Source organism: Aythya fuligula, chromosome 3, assembly GCF_009819795.1.
Source record: "Aythya fuligula isolate bAytFul2 chromosome 3, bAytFul2.pri, whole genome shotgun sequence".
NCBI lineage: Eukaryota > Metazoa > Chordata > Aves > Anseriformes > Anatidae > Aythya > Aythya fuligula.
The window spans coordinates 87,738,709-87,764,608 of NC_045561.1; the positions used below are offsets into that span (position 1 = coordinate 87,738,709).

The 25,900-nt window shown below is 42.2% G+C and overlaps 1 long non-coding RNA gene and 1 other non-coding gene across 2 annotated transcripts in view; both read left to right on the forward strand.

Moving 5' to 3' along the window:
- Nucleotides 1-25,900, forward strand: part of LOC116488019 — a 65,310-nt gene that overhangs the window by 20,745 nt on the left and 18,665 nt on the right. The window contains exon 4 of the long non-coding RNA XR_004253125.1: nucleotides 14,567-14,763. This is a non-coding gene — a long non-coding RNA (uncharacterized LOC116488019). The remainder of the gene's footprint in view (nucleotides 1-14,566; nucleotides 14,764-25,900) is intronic.
- On the forward strand, nucleotides 19,460-19,531 carry TRNAE-UUC. Its single transcript has one exon. It is a non-coding gene; the product is annotated as a tRNA-Glu (tRNA).

Here is a 25,900-nt window from a genome sequence, read left to right on the forward strand (position 1 = left end):
CCACTCACGAGTGATGCAGAAATTAGGTTTTCTACTCCTGCACCAAGTTTCTGTGCTCTCTTCATAGCTGGTGAAGATGTAGGCAATACAGTCAGTAAGGTCTAGACAGCAATTCAGCTGAGCATCCCTCAGGGGCTTAGGACACCTCGTGCCAAGCAGGATCTCCGGACTGTTGGTAGGAACTGCTGATGGATACAACCTGGGACCTGCAGGGATTACAAAAGAAGTTATTGGAATTGAGGTGGGACATCCCAGGGTGTTCAAAGTGGTAGCAGACGCCTGTGTCTTGGTACGTGATAAATGTCCAAAGTGTCTGCTGTAGGATGAGATTAATCTTTCTGTAGGCTTCCTTGATTGTAGTAGAAGTTTATATGGCTTTATATGGTTTAGGTGTCTTGAGTTGAATCCTACCTTAAATGTCTTTTTCTCGTTCTTCTTTAAGTAGCCAGGCGTACTTGTCTGGGTAGAAAACTGAAGAAGATCTCAGGAGAACTGGGATTTGCACAACAGTGTATTTTTAATAGGTCAATGCAATGTTACATAGTTGTCAAGTGCTGACAGTATTTAAAGATAATCTGGCATTTAATTCCCTGAATGAGTCTTTTTCCTTGAGTAAGTCTCAGGATTTAGTAGCTCTCTCGTCCCTCCTGTCTGCTGACTGATCCCCACGGATGCGTTTCCCTGGATGTATGCAGGACATGGGGGAGCTCTGTGAAGTTGCAAACCCTGGGTTTGTCCTCTACCACCTGACAGCCCAAAGACTGAAGGGTTTCAATTTCAAGATGGATCAAGTGGAGCATATTGGAAACCTGTAAACAAGAAGTCTGATCTCCCCTCTTTTTTCCCCTTAAGTCTGCACCATAGCAACTATCTGCGTGGAAGGATTTTATGTCTTCTACGAGGAAATCCGTAAAGAAGCCTTGTTCTTTTGTTCGTTTCTCTTACAAAGATGTATTTATATGTGGGCTTGGAAAGTTGGATGTTGCGTTCATGGGAGGAACCAATCGCAGATACCAGCTTAAAGACTTATTTTTTCCTGTTGTGCTTCCTTCCCTGTTGATGTGTACAGAGTTGAGAATCTTATTGTAAAGGAGCCGTGAACTCATACTGAAAATAATGTGCAGGTCTTCTGCATTTTTTCTCCTTGATAGGAAGTTGTGCAGGTTTTCCACATCTTACCTAAACGGAATGAAACCGGGAGCTTTAAGAAAAGAAGAATGTAAATGTTGCAGCACAGAGTTTGAATAATTAAAGTTTGGAACTGAACTTGTTTTAGCCTGAGGCATCGTGCAGTTGTTGCTTCTGAGGACAGCCTCACTTCAGAGCGACCTGTATCCTTTGTCAACATGGCCGGTTTAAAATGGATTCAGCCCCCGGTTCATCAAGCAGCAGTGTGCTGGGGGGGGAAGAAGGGGCAATTGGTTCTCATTAGGATAGATGCAAAAAAGCTGGAAGTGAAAAATAAAGGCATGGAAAATATCTTCCTTGCAGTAGTGTCAGCTGGACCCAGATCTAAGCATGTGCACCACTTCTGTGTGTGGTTATACGTGTTTTTTCCATCGCCAGCTGCCTGTTTGGTATTCATGAAGGTGCTTGCACTGTGGGTCTGAAGCTCACATATTCCTGTCTGGGTACTCACCTTCAGGTGCACGTGGTTTGCCTTGGTTCAGAAGTGCTTGGTCTTCTCTTCTCTCAGCTTCAGTAGCTAAGTGTACTCATTCGTCTTAGTTAAAATAGACTTAAAATGTTTGTAGGAGAATTGTACCTGGTGCTTGGAAGTCCCTCGGACTTCTGGCACTTGCTGTCTGGTGTCTTGGGAGATGGGTGACTGTACTTTGCCACATCATCGTCAGTGCTTCTCTGACAGGAGGAAGCTTTCTAAACAGGTGGCAGACTACACTTGCTAGGTGTGTTGAGTTACAGAGGTGTTATACACAAAGATACTTTCTCCTCCATAAAATCTGTAGAAGCAGCAAATCCTCCTAACTCCAGACTGTCTGCTGCTTCAGATGCTGGTCAATAGCTCATAATAAAACTTGTATAGTTCAACTTCTAATGTATGGAAATGGTATTTTTGCTTTAAAAGTAAGGAACTTGTAACTTTCTGAAGATGTTCCGGGGCTGCGGCAAATCTGTTCTGTTGTGTGAAGTATGTGAGTGGAAACAGCATGTGCTAAAAATTGCGTCATGAACTAAAGCAGGGTTGTGACATACATCGTGCATTGAGAAATAGTTTGCACTGGATTCCATTTCCTTGCTGTAAAGGAAGGAATAAATCGTGAAGGTATAAATCGTGTTGATTTCATTGTAAGCAATAAATCAGTTTTAATTGCATTTTGCCAACTTTTTGCCTTTTGTTGCTAGTTTTTTTTTTTTTGCTTTAATTGGCTGCAACCAGTTTTCTTCTCATAAGAAAGAACTGTCAGCTGGTGGAAATTTCTTTGAGCTGACCAAAAAAGTAACTAATGTGCTATTAATGCAGTAATTCATGTATGCATATGTTTTCTTCTGCTATGATTTGTTTCAGCTCTCATTTTCAGTTTCCAGTCACCTTAAAATGAATATTAATACAATATTTACATTTTGGAAGACAGGGTATGTATTTTCAAATCTTGTCTGGGAGATTACTTTTGCTGTAAATGTTGCTGATTTAATTAATTTTCTACCTTTTTAAAGAATACAAAGATGTGATAGGAAACTGAACATTGTTCAGTCTTCTGTTTCACATTTATCATATTCAAAATAGAGGGTCTTATTGCTTTAAAAATTAAAATCCAAACCTAATCTAACTTTCAACTTCATCTGCAGTTCCCGTTTTAGCATCCCTTGACCTTACCGCTGTGTTGGTGGGAGGTGTCGTGTTGCTGGGCTCTCAAACCAAGTTTCCTGGCACCGGAATGAGCAGCACCGGGACAGATTTTCTATTATGAAGAGGGTGTATATGTTATCCTGCTTCTTAAATTTGTTTTTTTGACCTCTGCTGAAATGGCTAACGGGTACAACACAATTGTTTTTGATGTTGTTCTGCAGCGGCTTCGGTGCAGCTTGTGATGCCTGCCTGGGCTGCGAGCAGCCAAGTGTCAGTAGCTGCAACCCAAAAGAGAGAACAGGGTATTTCTAGCTGGAAATGTGTGTCAGGATAGGTGAGAAAGTAGGCATCACTGCTTTTTCATCTCACCACAAGGCAAATACAGGCTCTCCAGTTATTTTGTGTGACCTCCTAGCAAACAGCCCATGTGGCCTTTGCTTTCTGGTTTGTGCTCAGTGCATAGGCTAAAACTGGGATGTTGTTGAACCCCATGTAATGCTCCAGTTCTTCAGATAAGATCCATAGATTTTCAGTGCTGGTCAAAAATATCTCCAGAAAGGAAGTGCCCGAGCTGCTCACATCCCTTTCTTCTCCCTGTAATACTTGGCAGGCTTTCACTGAGCTGGGTCAGGAAGTTAATATGGTGTGGTAGTTGGAGAGGTCACTTCCATCGAGCAATCTGAAACACTAGCTGCTTGCTCTCATCTTCAGCCAGGAAGGCCGCAGAGAGGACTGTAGGCAGTCACTTGAGTTTTATGTTTAATTTTTTTTTTTCCCTTTGGTGCTTCTAAGATTTCCTGGTGTTGTAAGAACTCAGAAAAGCAAACTAAGCTTTCCTCCACTGGATGGCTGGGTCTAGAAGGGATTTGCTGTGAATCGCTTTTTCTGAGAAGCAGCCCACTAAGTTTTTGCACCAGGGCGAAGCTGAGCTATGGAGGTGAGTGGCACCAGTCCAGGTTAACACGGTGATTCCCGGCCCTGACTAGGGCAACAGGATGCAATTTAGCAGCCCCTATGCTGGAGGAGGCATGGAAATTTTTAAAAATATTTCCATTGCCAGGCCATTAACTTATGAAAAATCTTATGCCAGGGCCTGTCTCTGCCCTTATCTTCTGCTGCTGACCCTCGAGTTTCTCCCTTTCAGCTGCTCAGATGCACCCTGAAGGCCTGTGCTGCATGAGCAGCAGCTGGGGCTGCCACAGGCATCAGCTGCGTCACAGCACTGGGGGAGAGGGAGAAATAACAGCAACCATGATGTGTATTTCTCATATGCCTGCTTGCCTCCTATTGTAAGTTGACCTTATGATGTTATAAGTTTGAATCGTAGGCAAAATGCATGCTGAGAGCAGCCTTCTGCTACTTCCCTGGGTTCGTAGCTAAGAGACTGCAAACACTTCAATTATCAAGCGGACTGACTGGGTTTTCCAAAAGTTATAATTCTCATGAACTCTGTGAAGCTAGGAGTTTATATTTATATATCCTACTCCTGGATTATAGTTGTCTGTATTTATTTGTATAAGCATGGGGTACAGCATGTACTATTTGATGTACTATTTTTGATGCTCGCTGTATTGTTCCACTTCCTTCAAATAAATAAAATTAAAAATAGGCTAATATTTCACAGCACGTTGAGTGGTGAAAGGTCGATGCTAATTAAGTATCACTGACAAAGTGCGTGTATGGAGACCTACAGGTGACACCGAATCTTTGTCAAATAAATACTTCAGCTACCCCTGTCTTTAGTTTGCCCAAACTTAGTGAAAATACTGTTTCAGCATTAAAAAAAAAAAAAAAACTAAAATCCCCAAACCACAGTGATAAAGCATTCCTTTATTTTATACTGGCACTACTTGGGCCTTGCATTTGTCTGTGTGTAAGGCAGCAAGAGGAGGAGAGGTGGGGATGGAAATAGAGAACTGTTGCTAAATTGGTACCTTTCAGTTCCTTTGTTCAGCATAAGATTTACTTTAACCACAGTAAAATAGATGTGGTTTTTAAAGAAGCCGCTGTTTGAAATGACTAAAAATGCATCAACATTTGACTAATGCACAATTTACTGCTTTTTCATGGAAATTTTTTTCTCTTTTGCTTCAAACTTTTTTGTTGCACAGTATCAGAAACTCTATCGGTGGCAGTGCCATTTGTGTAAACACCGTCCGCGGGCTGGCTCCAGGGCTGTGTTTGTTCAGAGAGCTAGCCGGGAGACTCCCTTCCAACAGAGGAAATGGGCTGATGCGTACGAGCTCTCGCTTGGGATTGTTCACATCCCCAGAAGCTGTATCCTCTGCAGGAAAAAAAGGGCTTGGACCCGTGCCACGGCGTGGCCGCGATGTTAATGAGTGGGAGAAGCCATGTGTTCGTCGCCTGCCGCAGCAGCAAGCTGCTGATTCGGGGAAGGGGTGAGGAAACAAAAAGTGAGCTTGGATGAAATAGAAATGTGGCACTTAATCCTCTTCTAACTGCACGCGGCGTGCCCAGTATTGTGTTGCAGGCGGTGGGGTGAGGGACGCGGAGCTATTGAGCGTACCTGAAATCTATGCGGCGGGAAGACCCAGATCAAATGGGATCTGGATCCAAGCCTCATTGCAAGCACGTTGCCGTTGCCAAACAGAAACCTCAGCTGGGTTTCTGTAGAACTGAAGCCCTGCTTGTTTTCATCTCGCAGCAACTGTTGTTTAATACAGATGAGCAACTTGATCTTCTTGGGTTGCGCACATACCATAGTGATGAGCCTCACCGAAATACTAATAAAGTTTTAAACCTACAGCCTGCTTAGGAGAATATAAAATAAGTCCAGGTGAGTTTTGCTACCATCCTTCTCTTAAAGTAGGGAGTTGAAATCCTTTTCTCAGTTTAAGGGTTGCTGCTTCAAACAATACCTATTGCTGCTCTTAACTTTCATTGGTCTTACTAGTTTGGCAGCCCAGGCCTAAAATGAGAGTTGCTTTTACTGCCAAGTTGAATGATTTCATAAGCAGTCAGCTTGGTGTTAAACGTGACCATCCCTGGGAGGATTTTGGGCACAGGGTGGTCTCTGCGAGCTCCCTGCTGTGGCCATGGGTGGCAGCGGCAGGGTGATGGCGGTGGGCCCGGTGCTCCCGGGGTGCCAGAGGCCTCTCGCACCAGGGCTGGGAAAGGAGGCTCTGGAGCTCTACCTCGCACTTCTGTTCAGATGCAGGGTTGAGGAAAAGCACAAATGCAGCTCGATAGAAACTAATGTGGGGGATAGAGGCTGGCATCGTGGGATGCCTGGAAGTGGAGGATGGGGAAAGATGAGCATGGACCTTGACAGGCCTAGACCGTGGCGGTAGCTGCTGTTTGGTTCAGTGAGAAGGGGTAGCTGTAAGAGGATATAAAGGACACTTCTCAGTGACTTCTCAGGCTGTTTTTACTGGCAGGAGCTTTCTGAATGTGTAACATTCACAGCAAGACTTTTGCCTTTCCTGAATTCAGAGAGTATTGCGTAAAAGTGAATCTGGAAGAGGAAGAGACCCTGGATGAGACAAATGTCAGGAGCAGCTGAAAGGGCTGCAACTGAGCTTTTGATCGTAAGGAATCTGCAAGACTGGGTGGTTGGCTGGGTCTGTAGAGTTTCTGTACTGATGAGGTGTTTGAGTTGGCAGGCCTGCTTTTCTCGAGCAGTGATGCAGAGATGAAGAAAGATTTCGTATGTACAGAGAGACAGATTTGGAGTAGAGGCGCTTCTCTGGACTGTGTTCACAAAGGTGGCAATTTTTTTTCTTTAATTGCAAAGTAGATTACCCAAAGACTAGATGTCCAGATGGCCTTTTCAGGATCTCCACTTTAAAAACAAGTGGAAGGCCTTCTGATAGGGAAGAAGGAGAAGACTATGTATGTATAAAGCAGGCTAGGTCTGGGCTATCAAAGAAAGGATGATTGACAGCTCAAAATGTGTAGGGATGGAATAGTGCAAATATCTCTGCCCTTGGCAAGAACACTACAAACTGAGCTAACCAAAAGATCTAGGATAGAAATAGAAAAGTGGAACTTGAGGCAACTACTGTGCTCAGAGATTAAATGAAAATCCGGGAAGTGAATGAAGAGGTGAGGAGATTGAAGGATTTAAAGTGTAGGAAAAACAGCCGAAGCATAGGAATACCCTAATAATGGTAAATGCGTACTTGGCTCTAAAACTTGCTTGTAAATCCTTAAAAAAGGGATATAATAAAAATCAAATCTGTTTCAGCATGGCTACGGTAACCATAAGTGTTAATAATAAGAACAGTTTTTGCTGTTCTTATTCAACAAAATTCAGAGCAAAATTCAACATTTACTCTGTGAATTCTAGTAGCAGTCTTGTAGGGTCAGTTCTTCTTGCCCCTGTTGGTGTAAGTCTCTCAAGCGTTGTGCCAAACCTCAGCTCTGGGTTTTATGAATCTACTTGGCCACATAAAAATGACAAAATTTCAGGTTTGCAATCTCTCCTCTCAAAAGCATCTTTATCTTGAACTTTTTTTTTTGGTAGAGGGGAAAAAAAAATGCATCCATCATACTCCATCTGCTCTGTCATGCAAATACTGCCTTGTCACTACTGAAAGGCCAGCCTGTCTCAAAGCCTCACAGATTGAATGCCATTTGCTGCAGTTCATTCAATAGCAGAGCTAGCTGCCTGTGGGTGTAGAGAAATTGAGTTAGAGGCTAGCTGAGCGTGCTTTAGGTAGTGTAGAGGGCAGTGCCTTTACTCAAAGGAGAACATTTCATTTAAAGATAAATCTGTAAACGTGTAAGAAATGAAGTTGCACCAAATAGTAACTGTACGTTTCTCTCTACCCAAATTTTGCTGCTGATGTGACATCTTAAGTAATTTTTAAGTGCAGCTTTGCAGTTTTGCTGTTACCCAAGCTGAAAATCCTTTTTATCTTCTTTTAAAAGTTCGAGTTTTAAAAGATGTTAGATCTTCTGGGGAAAAGGGCCAGCTCTTCTGTTTTTCTGGCATAGTGTGAAGGCTGGCTGTTGAGTCATGTACTCTTGGTGCTGGTAATGTTCTTGATATTTCCTGAAGAAAAAGTGGCTGGAACAGCATTTGTCACCTGAGCATATCAGAGTGGGAATGGGCTCAGTGTAAAACTGAGGCTTTTTTTTTTTTTTTTTTTTTTTCAGTTTTGATTGGGGGGGGGATGTCTTGTAGAAGAACAAGTGTTTACTTGTAGAGAATTTGAGGGAGAGAGGTTAACAGAGAAACTATGAGCCTCAAGGGTCTTTGTTACAATTAGAGCCAAGACTCGTGAATTAAAAATTCCAGTTTAGAGAGTACACATAAATTACCTCTTGTTTTAACCTGACAAAGACTTGCAGTTGTACGGAACAAAATGGGAATTGTGCAAAGGTTTTCTGATGAAACTCAAAAGCAAGGTGAAACTTGCTTGTAGGTTTTGTATTTAATTAAGCACTTAGTCAGGTTTGCAACAGACCTTGCCTTCCCTCCGAAGTCCGTGATCAGACTGCTCAGAGAGGAGCTACAGAGCTCATCTGAATTGGGGAGGTTCCAGAGCTTAGTTTAGGTACGAAAATAGAGGTGTTCTTTGGGTATTGCATGTTGAGTAGTTTGGGGGCTTTCTGTGAAGCAGTTTACTTCAAATTCAGTTCTGGGGGGGGATGCTGCTGCTGCTCTGCTTCCAGGTAGGTTCTTCGCCTTCCCATCAGAATTTTATGAGGTAAACCCTACAGAAAGCTGTCCGCCTTTGTGACTTTTATTTTTTCCTTATTAACATCCAGATTGTACAACACCTATGTTAAGAAAATGTAACTGTTCCAAGAAAGCTTTGTCATGTGTGTATTTCTGCAGCTCCTCTAACTTTATTCAACTTACAAAACCATACAAAAGAAAGCAAAGAGGGAGGTAGACTTAAAAGTTTCAGTTGAAACCTCAGAGTTTTGTTAAAGCCACTGAGTCACGACAGAGATTTTTCACTGAATTCTCTGCCTAGCCATCAATCTGAAAAGTTAATTTTCTGTTATTTTTGTAACATAATTTCCTTTAATTCTTTGATTTTTTTTTTATTTTTTTTTACATTAGACTGCCTTTTATGTGTACTGAGTTAACTGCGTTTGGTAATAAAAATGAAGATGGTTTTGTTATATCATGCAATAAGCCCGTATTAAAACTACAAAGACACTTTCTTATATTATTCCCGTATCTAAGAAATTAATTAGACATTAAGTTATCCTAATGTAAAAATCCATAGGTCGGTGTATATTTGTTGTAAAAAATATGCTAGTAAGCAAAACAAAATAACAAGCAATCGAAGATCTCACCAACATCCAAAACCATTTTGCTTGGTTCCGTGTCAAGCAAAAATGACCTTGTTGAGGTATTTTTTTTTATTATTATTATTTTATTATTATTATTTTTTTATCACTTGGCAGTTTTCTTTGGTTTCTATGAGTTCTGGTGCTCTCTTAATAAATATTTTTTCTTTAGAGTGAGACATTAATAGCAGTGAGAAAGAAGGTTCAATCCATAACTAGCAAAGCTGCAGATTCTTGCTAAGACTAAATAATGTTGCAGGTCACATTTGGGATGGGGGAGTGGTTTCATTTTTTCATTGTTTTTAATTTTTGCACTAATGGTCTAGAACAAGTCCTGCCCTTTGTGCACGTAGGCTTTGAAACTTTTCTAATTGGTGTCTTTAACAGCAAAGTGTGTAATTGCATTTGGAAGTGAGGCAGCAAAAAATGGTTTTGTGCCACATCTGTCTTGCTGAGACCAATTCGTACCAGCAAGGAAATGCTAATTTGGATACTTATTTGCATACAGAAATGAGGTAAACCCTGCTATCAGAAATTTCTGAGTAGATCCATCTCAACCAGAGACACTCGTGAACACTTGAACTCTTGTCAAACATTGCAGAACAGGGGAGGAGCTTCTGCTGTAGCACAAGGACAACCGTGCTAATCCTCCTTTCACAGAAAAGTTTTATTTAGCGTAGCAACCTCGTTGCTAAATATTCACCAACGCTTAGCAGCAGCATCTGAGGAGACTAAAGGTATTTGGGAACAGCCTGAATGTGGACGTGGGGGGCAGAGACGCATGCCATGTCTGGGGTGTGAGGGAGCAGGGGATTGAACCTTAATCGGAGGTGCTTGAATCTGAAGCTGCTTCTTGGTGTCCTGCACCCAGAGAAACTGATCTCTGTCCTTACAGCCTTATATTTCAGCTTTTGCCTCCCTTGATAACAGTCAAATAAGCCTATCTGATAAGCCCCAAGGGCTGTTTCTTAATATTGAAGTGAGATTTTCTATTTTGTCCGACTTTCCATTCAGGGCTGATGTCCACGCTGGATCTGTGCACCCTAACAGTTGGGGCTTTGCAATAAATACCCACGCCAGCCTGGTGCGGAAGCTTGAACCATCAATTCTCTAGGTTGTACTGACATCTGGTGGCAGTTTGTATGGTTAAATTGTGCTTCAAACCTTTTTCACTTGGAGATCAGGCAATTACCCATTTACAGTCTGCTTTCTTCTGTATTTCACTGAACTTAGAAAAAATATGGCTCTGTTTGGTGGCTGCTCTTTTCCCACTACCTTGCTTCTGACAGTTGAAGGGGGAAAAATAGTTTAAAACTGCTGAAAATAATGTTTTTTTTAGCTAGTTTAAAAATGTATTCAGACCTGTAATTTCAGGTTTGTTTTTAATTTTGTGTGTCTTGTAGCAGTTGTATGGAGGAGCCCTGCCACCCCCTTCCTCAAAGTGCTGTAAAGTGACTATTTCATGAGGGAAATGAATGGGATAGTTTTCTTTCTTTGAAGCCTTGGGTACTCGGCAGTTGCTAAAGGAGGTTTCTGAGGTGCATCTCCATTTTCTGTCTTCCCCTTTAGAGATCCTGGGGTTTCTCTTTACATATCCAGATACATATATACACGCTTCCAAAATATAATGCAGAATGCTCTGAATGGGGAGAAAACAAGAATTCATTGATGTGAGCTGTGAGCAATTGAATAATATTACCAGGAACAAAATCTCTGGACACGCTTCCAGGAGGAGGCAGGTGGAGAAAAATAATAAAAATAAATAAATAAATAAAAATCTTGGCAATTTGGAGGGGAATGCTCCATGTAGAAGGAGGAAAAGGAGGTGAGCAGTTTGCAGTCTTCATAGCCATGTCAGGCTTTTCTTCTGGCCGTGAAAGGATGGAGACATAGGAAAGGGGGATCCACTGGACTCCAGCTAAGCATGAAGGATGCCTACTGTGTGCATCATAGATGTGTGCATTATAGATGAACTTTGAGTGGTTTTGGACACCATTTCAAGCTTTCATTTGTAAATAGAGGTATAAGGGGGCTTACCATGTAAATAGTGCCTTGTTAGTTTAGCTAATGCCATAATACCTGCAATGTTCAGTGACTCTTTTCCCCATTTTAGTGGTAATGAACGCATGGAAAGTAGCAGACATCATTCATTTGTCAGGCTGTACGGGTGTTATACCTGTACTGTTGGGTGTTATAACCAAGTGATTGTAACAAATACTCTGTGAAGTGAGCAGTGAGTAATTTGGGTGTGCTGGCACCCAACTTCCTGCCTTCGCAAGCAATTAAATATCGAACTTGCTAGACAGGGAATTGAATAAGGATGTTTTTTTTTTTTTTTTTTTCAGTACTTCAATCTCATGCTTCATTGTGAAATAAAGTGAGTGAACACTGGCAGTCCCTTCATGGTGTGACCTGTACTGTGCAACTCCAGATCTCTTCCAGGTGACAGCGGGGCACTGCTTCACTTGGGTTTTGGGGTGGTTTTCTTTGTCATTGTCCCTACACTACATTCTTTCAGCAGCCACTTCCTTCATAACTCTCTGTATTACCTTTTACAGCCCTACCCTGTGAGTGTAAGGCAGCCAAGAGAAGGAGAGCAGCTTCTGGGGTCAGCCAAACAGAGTTTCACTAGCTCCTCGCCTCTTTGAGACCTGGGGTGGAAGGCTTCACTGCAGCAGCTTGTTCTTACCATTGTAATATCTTTGCTGAGACCACGGTCACCCACGTGGCTGGCTGTACCAGCAGTGCCTGCCCTTAGCAGCTGAATTCCAGCATAGCCCCGTGAAGGACTTGGCTGGCAAATCACCATTTTTTTCCCTTCTCAGACAGCTATGGAAGGGCCTGCTTTGCAATAACAGCTGGTTTTCTTTGCTGCTGGCTGTTCAAACATCAATGAGGAACTGTGCCTAACGTGTGGTAAGCACCTACCCCTTTGGCAAAGGAGCATGATGTACTGTAGTCCCTGCCCTTCCCCTAGTATCTAGCTTTACAAGCATTCTTCAGACTTCATGAGTATTGGTAAAAATAAAATAGTCGCCTGAAATGGCTCGGAAGTCAAAGGCAGGTGATAGGGAAGCTGTAGAAATACTGGACCTGTGTTTAATGTTATCATCTAATTGCTGTCGTGTTCTCCTGTCACTTGTTTTGAATGTAATCCCTTCAGAGTAGGAATGTGTGGAGTATAAATGTGGTGTTTATCAGAAGATTTCCTCAGGTTGCTTGGAGTTGTCACAAATATCTGGTAGGTAGCATTTCTGAAACACATATGCAAACCTGACTTGAAAGTCCTGAATCGCTTGTATCATTCATTTAGATGCTGAAAAGAACATACAGCAAGTTTCAAAAGGGATTGTGGCGTTCCGTAACAATATCAGACAATATATTGCTTAGCATTTATTCTGATATTTCTGGTTCTGAATTTCGGGGTTGCTTTTTCTTTACCTGTTTGAGTATTTCCTTGTCACTGCATCGTTTGCCTTGATAAGTTTTCTTTCTTTGTGTGCAGACACTATGTTCCCTGCTATTGCACTGCCTCTCATCAATTTTCTGCAATATAAATCTAATAGCTACAATAGTTCATAGGCATATTTTGAAAGCAGATTTCTTTATTCCTGTAGAAAAAAAGCCAAAGCAGATTTTTATTTCCCTACTGCTTTCTCCATAGCAAAAAAAAAAACAAAAAACAAAAAACAAAAAAACGTTTTTGATCTCTATATTTTACATGGTTGTGTTGTTTTGGTCTTACAGAGATAGTGCTGAGAGAGAGATGTAAATAGTTTTTAAGTTTCCATTTAATTTCTATGTATTCAAAGTTATGTCTGATTTTAAGACCCAAAGTTTGAATTGTACAGGGAAAATAAAACAATAGCAAGTAAAAGTTCGAACCAACAGTCATAAAAGATGCAAATCAAGATGATGATATGATTCATCACTTGAGTAATATATAAAGAAGAATTTCATCGTAGCCCTTAGAGGATCAAAATCGGCTCTGTTAACGATAGAAGTATCAGATGCCTGTCTGCCAAAGGATGAGAGCGCCGTGGTAATTTCAGTCAGAAACCACAGCGGTATTGTATTTTCTGCTCTCTCTTGTCAAGGGTTGGAGTTCCTTCTGTAAATTCAGCTGGAAAGCCTTGAATGAGAAGCGTAAGGCCTGGCCCTAGGCAGCACTTCTTGAGTGGGGTTTTTAGGGGAAGTTGCATCTTCTGAGCGTAGCACTAGTGTAAGAAACGTAGCTGCTGACCAGAGGACTCGTTTCTTCATCAGGGACAGCTCGAGAAGGAAGCCTTGTCATTCTTGCAATTCCTTGGTCAGAAATGTTCAGCCTTTGCTGCTGCAGTTCCTATTGCTTTGTAGCAGACTGGAAGTTGAAGGTGATCTGTACCTTCTGATTTATTATTTCAGCTTTTCAAGTTCCTATGCATCTCCTGTGCCTTCCTGTGAATTCAGAAGTGGGGCATGCAATTACATCGTCCCCCTCTTTCTCTCTCCTGCTGCTGTAGCTTTTTGTCTTGAGCAAAGCCAACGGGGGTTTTGTGACTGCGGGAACAGGGCCCTTAGATATGTGACCTGATTTCCAGAAGTACTGGAATGAGATGCAGCTAATGGTAGAGGAGAAACTTGTACATGAACGGTAACTTCAGTCCAACTAAAACATACGTTGAGCCCAGAGGTAAGATGTTTCTTCAGAAAGCTTTTTAGGATACTGTGCTTGGTGAGAACAGCACCAGTATTGGAGCGACCACTTCTATGGATTAAGTGCTCAGATAAAGCTCCTCTGCCTATTCAGTAGCAAACAAACTTTTCTGAATTTAGGTTGTTCTGGTTCTGTGAGGTGATTCAGGTCCCCAGTTACTTGCACACATGGTTTTGCACATGCTTTATTTTTTTTTAAAGTAAAGGCTATTAATAATCTTCTTGCAAAGTGTTTCTTCTGTTGCACTAAAACCTGTTTAAGTGAATTTTTACCCTCTTCTGAGGATTTTGGCTTTTATTCTACATGAGCAGAACTTTTTCTATGTATGATTAGATTATCTTGGGTTTTATTTTTTTTATTATTATTTTTTCCTTTTCTCTTTCCCCTGGAGATGATATATCTAAAGGAACTGAATACTTTAACTGGTTCTGAGAGGAATGTATCATTTCAAACTTATCTAGACTGCTGTTACAGTCATCTGTTATTGTATAATTGGAGACTGAAGCTTATCAAGCCATAATCTTTAAATGTATCCTTTTCCTCACGGTACTCAAAGACACCCCAAACCCATCATTCCTCTGATAATTAAAATGAGCTAGATATTGTGTGTATTCCTCTAAGCCAGCACGGTAGGGTACTGCTCTTAAATTATGTTAAAAGCTTCCAGTCCTTTAGATAAATTACATGATAGCTTTTACTTGTGGAATCCACAAGTCTTTTCTACCTGAGTCTTTTTCGGTTAGTATATTCATGTGCACTCATTAAAATGATGAATTCTCTCTTTGCTGCAGGCACAACTTGAAGAGATTCGGGAGCACTCTGGAGTGAACTGGCAGGAAGCCTTGTAATACAGCTGTGGCAATGAGAGTGGCTGTCCTCGGGAGATGCTGCAGCTCAGCTTTATCATGATCTTCTTTCTTACGCCTCTCAACGTATGCACAAAGGACTTAATTTTGTTCAGGATTCGTGTGCTGTACAATAGTCACGGGTATGAGGTTTTCTCCTCCTTTCACTTGATGCCTGCATGTTTCCTGCAGTCAGTGATGAAGTCTGTACTAAGTCTGCTGACATTTGGTCTGCTCTCAAGAGTTCTGAGTGACAGGTACTGTAAACATCCTACACTCTCAGCTGTGGAAACTTAGAAGGCTGGGAGAAGGCTGTTTACTCTCCCTGCCTCGGAAATCATCCGGAGGGCAAGGATGGAATATTGTGAACTCCACGTTCGTTGTATTTCTGACAGCCTGAATTTCTTCTTTTACTTTACAGTGTCAGTAAACAAGTGGCAGCATTATATCATGCCGTCAGGGTCTTGCATTCTGACTGAGGTTTGAACCCATCATAAGAAGGGCCTTACAAATATGCCTTATCCACCCTTCTGGTGTGAGGGAAACTGAAATGGTAGAAATAATACGTTACAATACCTTCATCCTTAAAAATGAGATAAAACAGTGTAGTGGTACATACAGGTTACAGTGGAGGCACTTCCAGGTTTGTGCACCAGTAGTCTGTTTAATTGAAATCCTCCTTAAATGTTTGTGTCTTGCGTTCTAAGATTCAGTTCCTGTTTTCCTACACAAAAGAACTAGAAATGCCTGAAGGCAAAGAAGTTCTAGGGGACTTCAAGTTTCAGTTTCTTTTCAAAGAAATTGAGGTGTCAGCAATGATCAGCTCCATCTCTAAATTAACTGAATTGAAGATACAAGGGTATTTACCTTACATTTTCTACTTGCTTTTGTCTGCTACTTGCCATCCAGCCTGTATTATGCTTTGTGCAATCTCTCTTCCTCTTCTTCCTTGTGTTTCTATTTCCCATTAGCTAAGTAGGGCTTCTCACTTTAAATGCAGAATAAGCTTAAACATTTTTTATCCTTTTAAATCTAATACCCTACTGGCACAGTCTAAATCCTCATGAAATGTAATTTTACAGCTATTCTTAAGCAGTGACTTTGGCAGAAAGAATATTATTCCCCTACTTTTTTATTTCTTTATTGGAAGGGACATCTTTTGTGCTTTCTAAGAAATTTTTCATAATGCAGTTAAGTTCAAAGATCACCTTCTAGCTCCTTTTGTGATAGCATTCTTATGTCTAAAGATCCCGCTGCTTCAGCTTTTTAGCAAAGGTGTTTAAATAAAAATCTCTGGTATAAGAGATGTTCTAGAGAGTTTAAATATCAGGGTTCAGAAAGTGATGGAGGTAGAAAGAGAACAGCAAAATGGTAGAAGATCATGTAAGGATTTTCTGCAAAATGGATGAAAAAGAAGTGAAACCATTAGGCAGATCCCAAAAAAAGCACACGATTAAAAAAAGGTACATGATTTGAAGCAATAATTTTTTGGAAAAATGAATTGGAGAGGAAAACAGAGTTATGGGGTCTTAATTCTGTAGCCAAGGAGTATGTTCATGAGTTGAGGTCTGGCCGTGCAGTAACAATAACAAGTACCATTTTTTCAGGTTTGTGGGGTTTTAACTCACGATTTGTATAGTGATGTTACAAGTCAGGTTAGTCTTACAAAATGACTGTTTTAAGGAGAAATGAGCTGTTCAGGCTAGTCAAACGATAGAGGGTAGCATTTCCTAACACACATGGTTCCCTTGGCAGAGAGAGATCTCCAAGGGTGATGGAGCACACAGCTACATCCTCCACTGTATGACAGCACTGCTAGTAGGCTGTGCTGCTGAGGAAAGACCTCCGCTTGAAAGGAAGTATCATCCTAAATTAGTGTGTGTTTTTATTATTATTTTATTTAGATTTGCTTTAGGTTTGGAACCATTATTTTGTGTCAGACGGGAAAAAACTTCTCTATATTTAGCATTACCTATTTGTTGGCTAATGGTGAAATTCCATCTTTGATTTTATCAGTGTAAGCTGGGAGTGTTGGAGCTGTTCTCATGCATTCTTCCCTGGCCACTCTTTCCTGTCCTTTAACTTGTGCTGATACTGATGTTTGTTTAAACAGCCAGCTAGCTCAGTGGCTTGACCCAGCTGAAAATTAAACAAGCAAGCCAGCTTTTATCTGAATCAGCTGAGTAATAGCTTACTCCACCACTGTGATACTGTTGCCTAAAATGGTAATTCCTTCAAATATGGCCACTTTCCTGAAGGGCAAGAACAGAGCTTACAGTAAACAGACCATAAAATCCTAATACAAGAAGGTGAAATCACAGGAATTTGTATATTTTTGCATTTTATTTGGTATTCTGTTAATGCTGTTTGAAAATAATTGCAGGTGTGGTGCTAAGATAAATTCAGATAAAATTGTTTTAATTAACATTCTTGATTTCTTGAAATCCATTCGTGCTTCTGTTTCTTTGAAAGCTTTGTTTGTGAAGTCTAGTAAGCAAATTGTGTTGGACGTGGGGAGCTACCAGTAATTTTGCTCCCTCCACACCTTTAATTATGATGGTATCCTCTGATGTATTTGCACAAGGCTGAGCATTGTATAAATTAGGTTATTCCTAGATCATAAGTGTGGTTTTTTGTGTGTGTGTGTGTGTTTTTTTCTCCAGGTATCACTTGCCAAGCCAAAGGCAAGCAAAATGTCCTTTTATCTTGTTAATCTCAGACTTGAAAGAGTTGAAGCTTCTTTCCAGTCGATCAATTAAACATTGAGCTTTCTCATTGTGAAGAAACATACAGGGCTTTTTCAAAACCTGTTGCCTGTAATGAGTTTTGGATTGGGTCCACAGAGATGTAATTTGGAGAGCTACCACGGCAAGTCATCTGTGGGAAATCTTTGTTTGTGGGCATGGGCTGTTTTTCCTTAACGTGTGCCAAGATGCAGAACTGACTTTCTCCATGTTATTCTTGGCACTGCTCAGGAGAGTATCATTCTTCTGTGTTAAGCTCAACGTGTTTGATCAATTGATTGATTCTGAATGAGGAGGAAGAGGATAGTTATTACTTATTATATTTTCTTATTGTTCAGTGTAGGAGCTAGTGAAAATTACAATATCCAAACTTAACACAGGTGAAACTTGAAAAAAAAAAAAGTTATGTTTTAAAGTGCTGCTAGTGAGGGAAAGGAGAGGTGAAGGGGAAAGAGAGGTGACTTCTTATCCAGAGAGAGGAAAATAATAACCCTGTTCCTTTAAAGTACAAACACTTCCTTGATAATACAGTGAAAGAGGGCAACAATTGTCCTTGATGCTTATACAAAAGTTGAGGATTTCTTTTATGCAGGAAATTTCGCTGTCAGTGATTCTAATTCAGTGCATGAGAATTTAAAAGTAGTATCACAAGCTATTGTGCTTTGAAGACCTCTGTTCTAAATTCAAAGGGTTTGCTTTGAATGGAAGAGGGGAAGAAAAAGACATTCTGCGGACGTCTGTTACAGCTGCCCCTCAAATGAGCGGGTTCTAGATCTGAAATTTCTCTGCTATAATTGAGATAAAAAAAAAAACATGTAAAAGCAACTGGCCTTGTGCAAAATGTAAACAGGTATGGAATATCTGATATTAATGTGCATTTATATGCAAAAAGCAGATGAATGTATAATAGCATTCATTAAAACATATTAAAGCTTAAAATAGATTAACTTAGTTAACATCTGAACAAACGCTTTTGCTTCAGTTCTTGCTTCCTTCCAACTTAGATTTTCCTTTTTATAAACCTCCTTGTACACTGAGTCTCTTAAAAAAGCACGTTTAATAAACAGAATGCAGAAGCTGAAGCTTCTTTTATTCTTGTGTGAAACTTTGCTTCTTGTCAGCTCTGGGCCCTGTCCAAGACCTACTTAGCTACAGTTAGGCTTTTATTTCCTTATTTTGCTTTGTTAGCCTGAATTAAATGGAAATAGGCTTTTGTAGCAATGGCTTCATACAATGAGCAAAGTTAAACTAACCAGTGCAGTCTGTGGCCACAGAGTATCTCAGAAGAGTTGAGGGCTGGCTTATTTTAAAGAGTGTAACGTGATGGCTAAATTACATCTCATTTCACTCCAAAAGGGAGAGTTGAGTGAAGCTGTGTTGCGTAAGCCATACACTTGCAACACTCACTCCACTCCACGGGAGGAAATAGTTTTGTTCCTGCTGCAGTTAACAGGAAATTTTTGCTGCTGCCTCCATCCTGTTATTAAGGTGTTGAAATAATACTGCAGAAAGAGGGACTAATGCTGGCTTTGGACAGTCTCTGCACTTCATTTTCTCTTTTGCAAAAGAAGATGATGCTTTCTCACCAAGGAGGATACACTAAGCAAAGAAACAGAAAAAACAGTATTTCTTTTTGCAATGAAGCATGTTTCCCAAAATCACAAAATCACAATCTGGTTGGTCTCATTATGCTGCAGCCTTTCACAGTGATTCAGAGATCATACTGCTTGTTTATACTACTGGGGAAGAACAAAGGATGTCCTTAATGCAAGACCCAATCCAGCATGATCATAAAAGCTGCTAAAAGCTCCCTCTTGTGCTTTTGGTGTGATGCCATCCTCCCACCAGCTCCAAGCAGGCCTGCAGCACCTCTTCTAGTGGTGGTTTTGAGCATGGACATACATGCAGAGGGCAGTTTATGCAGTCACACCCAGGTAGCTGGGGTACAGAGGTACATTGCAGCACACAAGTCAGCTCCAGGTCAAGACAGCTTGCTTACATCAGCAGGAGTACCTTCCACTTCACCAGATGTAAAGCTGAAAACAAGTCAACATTGTACCTACGATTTCAGATCCTTATTTATGCATCTCATCCCTCCCTGGTGGTCTAGTGGTTAGGATTCGGCGCTTTCACCGCCGCAGCCCGGGTTCGATTCCCGGCCAGGGAAGAGTTTTTTGCTGGGCTGAGGCCAACAGGATGAGGTTCAACATGGCTAAGTGCTGCCAGGTCCTGCACTTTGATCACAACAACCCCATGTAACGCTACAGGCTTGAGGGACAGAGGCTGGAAAGCTGTGCAGAGGAAAAGGATCTGGAAATGTTGGTCAATGCTTGCCTGGACATGAGCTGGCAGTGTGCCCAGGTGGCCAAGAAGGCCAACGGCATCCTGGCTTGTGTCAGGAGCAGTGTGGCCAGCAGGACTAAGGAAGTGATTGTCCCCCATACTTGGCTCTGGTGAGGCCACACTGGGCCCCTCACTACAAGAAGGACATCGAGGCCCTGGAGCGTGTCCAGAGCAGGGCTATGAAGCTGGTGAAGGGCCTGGAGCATAAGGCCTGTGAGGAGCGGCTGAGGGAACTGGGGGTGTTTAGTCTGGAGAAGAGGAGGCTCAGGGGAGACCTCATTGCTCTCTACAGCTGCCTGAAAGGAAGGTGTGGGGAGCTGGGGGCCAGCCTCTTCTCACAGATAACTAGTGATAGGACTAGAGGGAATGGCCTCAAGCTGTGTCAGGGGAGGTTCAGGTTGGAAATGAGGAGACATTTCTGCTCAGAAAGAGCAGTCAGGCACTGGGACGGGTTGCCCAGGGAGGTGGTGGAGTCACCGTCCCTGGGGGTGCTCAAGGAAAGGTTGTATGTGGTGTTCAGGGACATGGTTCAGTGGGTGATGGTGGTAGGGTGATGGTTGGACCAGATGATCTTGGAGGTCTTTTCCAACCTTAATGATGCTGCTGCTGTGAAATAAGCACCGTCACCAGCTGACTTCTGGGCTTTGCATCATTTGAAGGCTGCCGTTCTCGAGTTATTTCTGCACATCCTAAAGCACCCACTGGCTCAGGTGTTCTGAAAAAATGCTGCTAAGATAACTCAATGCTGGTGGGACAGGGCTAGGTTGATGTTGACAAATGAAATAATTTCAGGATTTGTGAAATTCTTGTTCTCCTTGGCTAGAAACAGATGACTCAGTATGACTATGAACTCCATAAGTAGTTTAGCTTTGTAGAACCATTAAGGTTGGAAAGGACCTCCAAGGTCAGCTGGTCCAACCATCCCCATACCACCAATGTCACCCACTAAACCATGTCCCTAAGCACCACATCCAACCTTTCCTGGAACACCCCCAGGGACGGTGACTCCACCACCTCCCTGGGCAACCCGTCCCAGTGCCTGACTGCTCTTTCTGAGCAGAAATGTCTCCTCATTTCCAACCTGCATCTTGCCTACCTTGCAAACAGATTTGGTGAGGATACTGAGATGCCGTAATCTAATGCTTAGTTCACAGAGTGCGGATGAAACACAGACAGTGGTAGATTTTTCATATCTTTTTTTCTTCCTATCAGTGACCACACTCACTGCATTGACATTAATGGAGCCACTAATTAAGATCTTGCAGCTTCAATATGTGCAATTGATGAAATGCTACGATGTCCTTTATGTGCAGATTGCATGGAAGCGCAGATCAAATCTAAATTGAAGTAGATAATGTTTTATTGCCTTGGGGTAAATTGTGCGTAGCATGCAGCCCTTGAAATTAGACGTGACAAAGCTGGTTGTCTCTGGTGCCACTCAGAGCGGGTTTGAGTCAGAGGGTACAGGTTTGTGAGGAGTGACCAGACGGATCTGCTCCTTGCTGAGTAGTCGTGTTCGTGTCTGGAGGTCTGTCGGGCTGGTTCCTCAGGGCCTGGCCCTTCTGATGACCATCATAGTGCCTCTGGCTCCAGAAAAGGCCTTTTCCGGGGGTTGTTCAACACCTGCTTTGCGCTTTGAACATCAGCTGAGAAGTTTGCAAGTTCTCTGAAAGTTTCAACAAGTGACCCAACTGAGGGAGACTTGGCAATACTAAACCTAGGGAGAGGAACTCTGTTACTAACGCAGATCTCTGTTCTGTTTCTTCTAGTGGCAAACCTTATTCCACCAATGTGCGCTGACCTATACCTTACCCAATGTTTATTTTTCCTGCAGAGATGTACATATGTCAGCCTGAACACTCCTCAAGTGGGGCTTTGCTGCTCTCTAGCTCAGAGAATTGCTTAGAGCTGTGGGAGCTCGCTGCACACTGTGCGTGTCTCAGGATAGGGAGGGAGCACGACCAAAACTCGGAGGACAAAAGAAAGCGAATGGAAAATATCTGGTAAGATTTTTCTATGAACTGCTGAGCTCTTCCAAGTGGGGGAGGAAAAGGATTAAAAGTGAGGAGTTTTAAAGACAAATTGAAGTTGATGTTTGAACTGTCAGTCCAGGAAACTCCAGCGACAAACTGAATGGAAAGTTCTCCAGTGAAGTCCACAAAGAATCTTCAAAGACAAATCTGAATGGAGAACAGCAAGGATTTACATCTTTGTGTACAGGAACCGAGTAATTACTGGCAGCCGGAACAGAAACTCCAGATTCTTGGCAGTAAAAAGGAAATGGTCTGGCTCAGGGACTTGGACTGAGTGGTTTTTAAGTCTTTGAGGAGCAAATCTAATGTTTTGGATACATACAATAGAACAAATCTGTGGAAATCCTGAGGTGGGAAATGAAATATATTGGTTAGGGTTTGAAAATATGTATACCAATATTTGGTTTCTTTGAGTACGTTTTCAGGCTGGAATGATATCTGAAAATATCTCAAATGCATTACTTACAGCAAGCAAGCTAGTGGCCTGCAGAGGAATGTACAAGTTCCCACTTCACATCATGGTCTTGTCAGTTGATTTTAAAGCAAGGTTTATTTTGATTAACAAAAATGCAATTTCTGTTTTTCATTTCAATCTAAAATGAGAGGAACTGTGCTGTAATCATCACCTGTAATACAGTGTGAGCAGGTTGAAAAATGTATTTGGATTTTAGGTGCATGAAAGTTTACAGTGGTTCCTTGATTGCCATGGGTGAGATTTTCTTGGTGTTTTATTTTTATTTTTTTAATTATTATTATTATTTTTTTTTCTTCTTTGGACTTCTCAGCAGCATGTTTATGGTTGATCATGACATATTTTTGATCTCTTTGATATTGCTGGCCTTGTCTCGGGCAGCATTAGGCTGGTTTTATTCCCCTCCATCCCTCTCTAATCTGTATTTGTGTCTAGCAAAGGGGGGGCCTCTCTTACGGGGAAAAAAAGGAGGCAGTAAGGATCTCACTGTGGTCCGTTTGAGTCAAGAGTCCCATAGCATGCAAAGATTTCTCATGACGCCTTCACAGGCTTCTTAGTATTGCTGTTTTAACATGTTTCCTAGTTCTGCAGGGATGTGAGACTGAGTCATGGGTTGTGTGCTCTGAGATTTATAAAGAGCTAAAATCCTGATAGAGCTGGTGTAATGGGCTGGACCTGTGTGTCCTTGAAGCATTCCCCTCCCGCTGTTTTCCCCTCCTGAACTTTTAAGAAACAATTGAAGTGTCTGGTTCCATTTCACTTCAGGTTAATGTGAAAGAACATCATAATGTGTATGAACATCACCAGCAGGGCTGGTTCACCTGCCTTAGCTATCTAGCCTGGTATTTGAGGACTGAATTTGGACTGAGACACCAAAAGATACATGCAGGGGAAGGAAACTTCGTTTTTCTTCAAGCAGAAAACACTGGCTTTTTGGTTAGCTGGCTTCTAGGACTTACCTGTACATGACCTGGCTCTGGAAAATGTGTGCAAATGTAACAGGAGTTTCCAAAAATAATTAGATGTTTTTTTCAATTGTATTTTAAATTCACAATCTGTTTTAATAATAACATACAGGGTTTAGGCATAGACAAGTACTTGGCAGTTTGAAAATAAAACCCTTTCGTGGAAATATTCTCTACTTGAACGAGCTTCTGATAACTGTGCTTGAATCCAGACTGTGACTTGTGCATGGACAGTGAGAGGCAAATCTGCAGCACAAATGCTGGAACTCAGCCGGGATATGGGAGGCTGAAATGAATGTCTCTGATCCACCTGGTTCCAAAATGAAAGCAGTTGTTGAAATCTTGACATCTTCAACGAAACCAGAAGGATCCCAACCTGTGTGTGCTGTCCACCCCCTCTAACTTCCCATATTCTGACCAACTTCACTCCACTGCTTGTTTATGGAAATTACTGTGGTTTTATAATCTGAAGACCTTTACATACACCCCACTTGAGCGTCTGTTTTTCTAATTATATCTGCCTCACATTTCTTAAGCATAGAAGCATCCGGTTATGCTCGGGATATGCTTTTCTTGTGGGAAACGTGGTGGTGAAAAAAGAGAATTAAGAGTAGATCGTGTAGAAATTAAAGTAGAGAAGAACTTTTCAGAGAGCCAAAAGGACAAACGTAATGCCTACTGATGCTGTCGGTCCTATGGAGATCAACATTCAACAGACAGGGCTATCCTGTTCTGTGGCTGTGTAATGCTTTTTGTCTGCAGCTCTGTCTCCAAGGAGCTTGTCTGACCCCAACAGCAGGAAATCAGTGCCAACCCTCAGATGATCTGTCTTCCACATCTTATTGTCAAGGGACTAAACAACTGGAAAAAATAAGGTGAAGAAGAAGGTGGTTGTCCAGGAAGGGGCAGAAGTTGGCATGGTTGCCAGCAACTAAAAATGAGATCATGGAAAGACTCAGCAGAAGCAATCTGAGGATGGCTTGATTAGAGAGAAGTCTTGGGAGAAGAAGAGAAGCCCAAACCTGGGTAAGGACAGAGCGTACTGGTTAATGTGGTGTCCCAGCAGTTGATTTCATAGGAGAGGAGACAGCGTGAAATCCTGCACAAGAGGACTAAGAAGGCAAAAGGTGGACAATGTGCATATATATAATCAAAAGGCAGAAAAATACAAGAGCTTTTTAGAAGAAAGGACTAGCTAGACCTATCACTTGACACAGGCTTGAATCCAGCCGGCGCAGAGAAAACTTGCAATTGCCTGGAAAGGACCATCTATAACTAAAGTGTGGATTCCCCCATAATGAAGCACTAATCCTCCCACAGTGGGCCAGTGACAACCTGCTGTTGATCACATCTAAGAGTGCCAGGTCATCTGCCAAGAACGTAGTTGTATCTTGTTGTTCTGAACCCTACACCATCAAAGGCAGATGCTGGGGACACCAAAGACTAACAGCCTGATTAGCCTGGGAGTTAATGCGTCAAAACATTCTCTCCTCGGGGATCCTGAACAACGAGCAAATAAGCAGCCAGGGGTCCACGTATGTGTTGCCCAAACCACCTGCATCAAATCAAGCCATTCTCAGAATTCTTGTCTTCTAACAAAAAACAATTTGGAAGGCTTTTTTTTTTTGCATATAGTCCTTCTTTGGAGAAATGTTTCTGGGACAGCCCTGCAACATTGATAGCATTTATCAGACCATGGGGTGTTCCTCGTATTTTCCTTGGTCTTCTGCAGGGTCATTTGGAAGGAGGATTTGTGTTATGACACCTTGCACCACCCGTCCTGCCTGCCCTGTGGCTGCCCAGCTGCACAGCCCTGCTTCTGTGCAGGATGTGTCGTTAGGTTTCAATACATGAAATACCTTTCTGATGATGCCTTGAGGCAAAACTGAAAATAATTGGAGATAATGATGTAGTGGCAAAGGTTAGGTCTTAATGAGTGAGGATGTAACTACTAGAGAGTGTCCAGAGGAGGGCTACAAAGATGGTGAAGGGTCTAAGGGGCAAGACCTATGAGGAGCAGCTGAGGTCCCTTGGTTTGTTCAGCCCAGAGCAGAGCAGGCTGAGGGGAGGCCTTATGGCGGCCTGCAGCTCCCTCACGAGGGGAGCGGAGGGGCAGGCGCTGAGCTCTGCTCTCTGGGGACAGCGACAGGACCCGAGGGGACGGCATGGAGCTGGGACAGGGGAGGGTCAGGCTGGGTGTGAGGGAAAGGTTCTGCACCCAGAGGGTGGTCGGGCACTGGGATGGGCTCCCCAGGGCAGTGCTGATGGCACCACGCCTACTGAGTTCAAGAGGCACTTGGACAATGCTCTCAAATACATGGTCTGATTTTCAGGTGGTGCTTTGTGGACCCAGGAGTTGGACTTGATAATCCTTGTGGTCCCTTCCACCTCAGGATATTCTAGTTTTCTGACTGTCATTTCCTATTTCAGGGCTGTGTTGCTGAAAAAGGAAGTAATTTTTCTGCTTTAATTCAAGGTGAATGCTGTACCCTTCCTAATCTCCCCGTTCATTTGTGATAGAGGAGATAGACAGTTAAGGCAGTCTGAAATGTTTTTGCAGTTAGCTAGTCCATGAATTTCAGCAGATTTGGCCTATTTTGGGACTTTTTTTTGAGGCAGAAATGTTTACAATAGCTTGCATAATGGACAGGGCTTGCTTTTGTAAAATCCTCCTAACGTGCCAGCAAGTGGTTACCACAGTCTTGCTGCTGATCAGCCTGTAG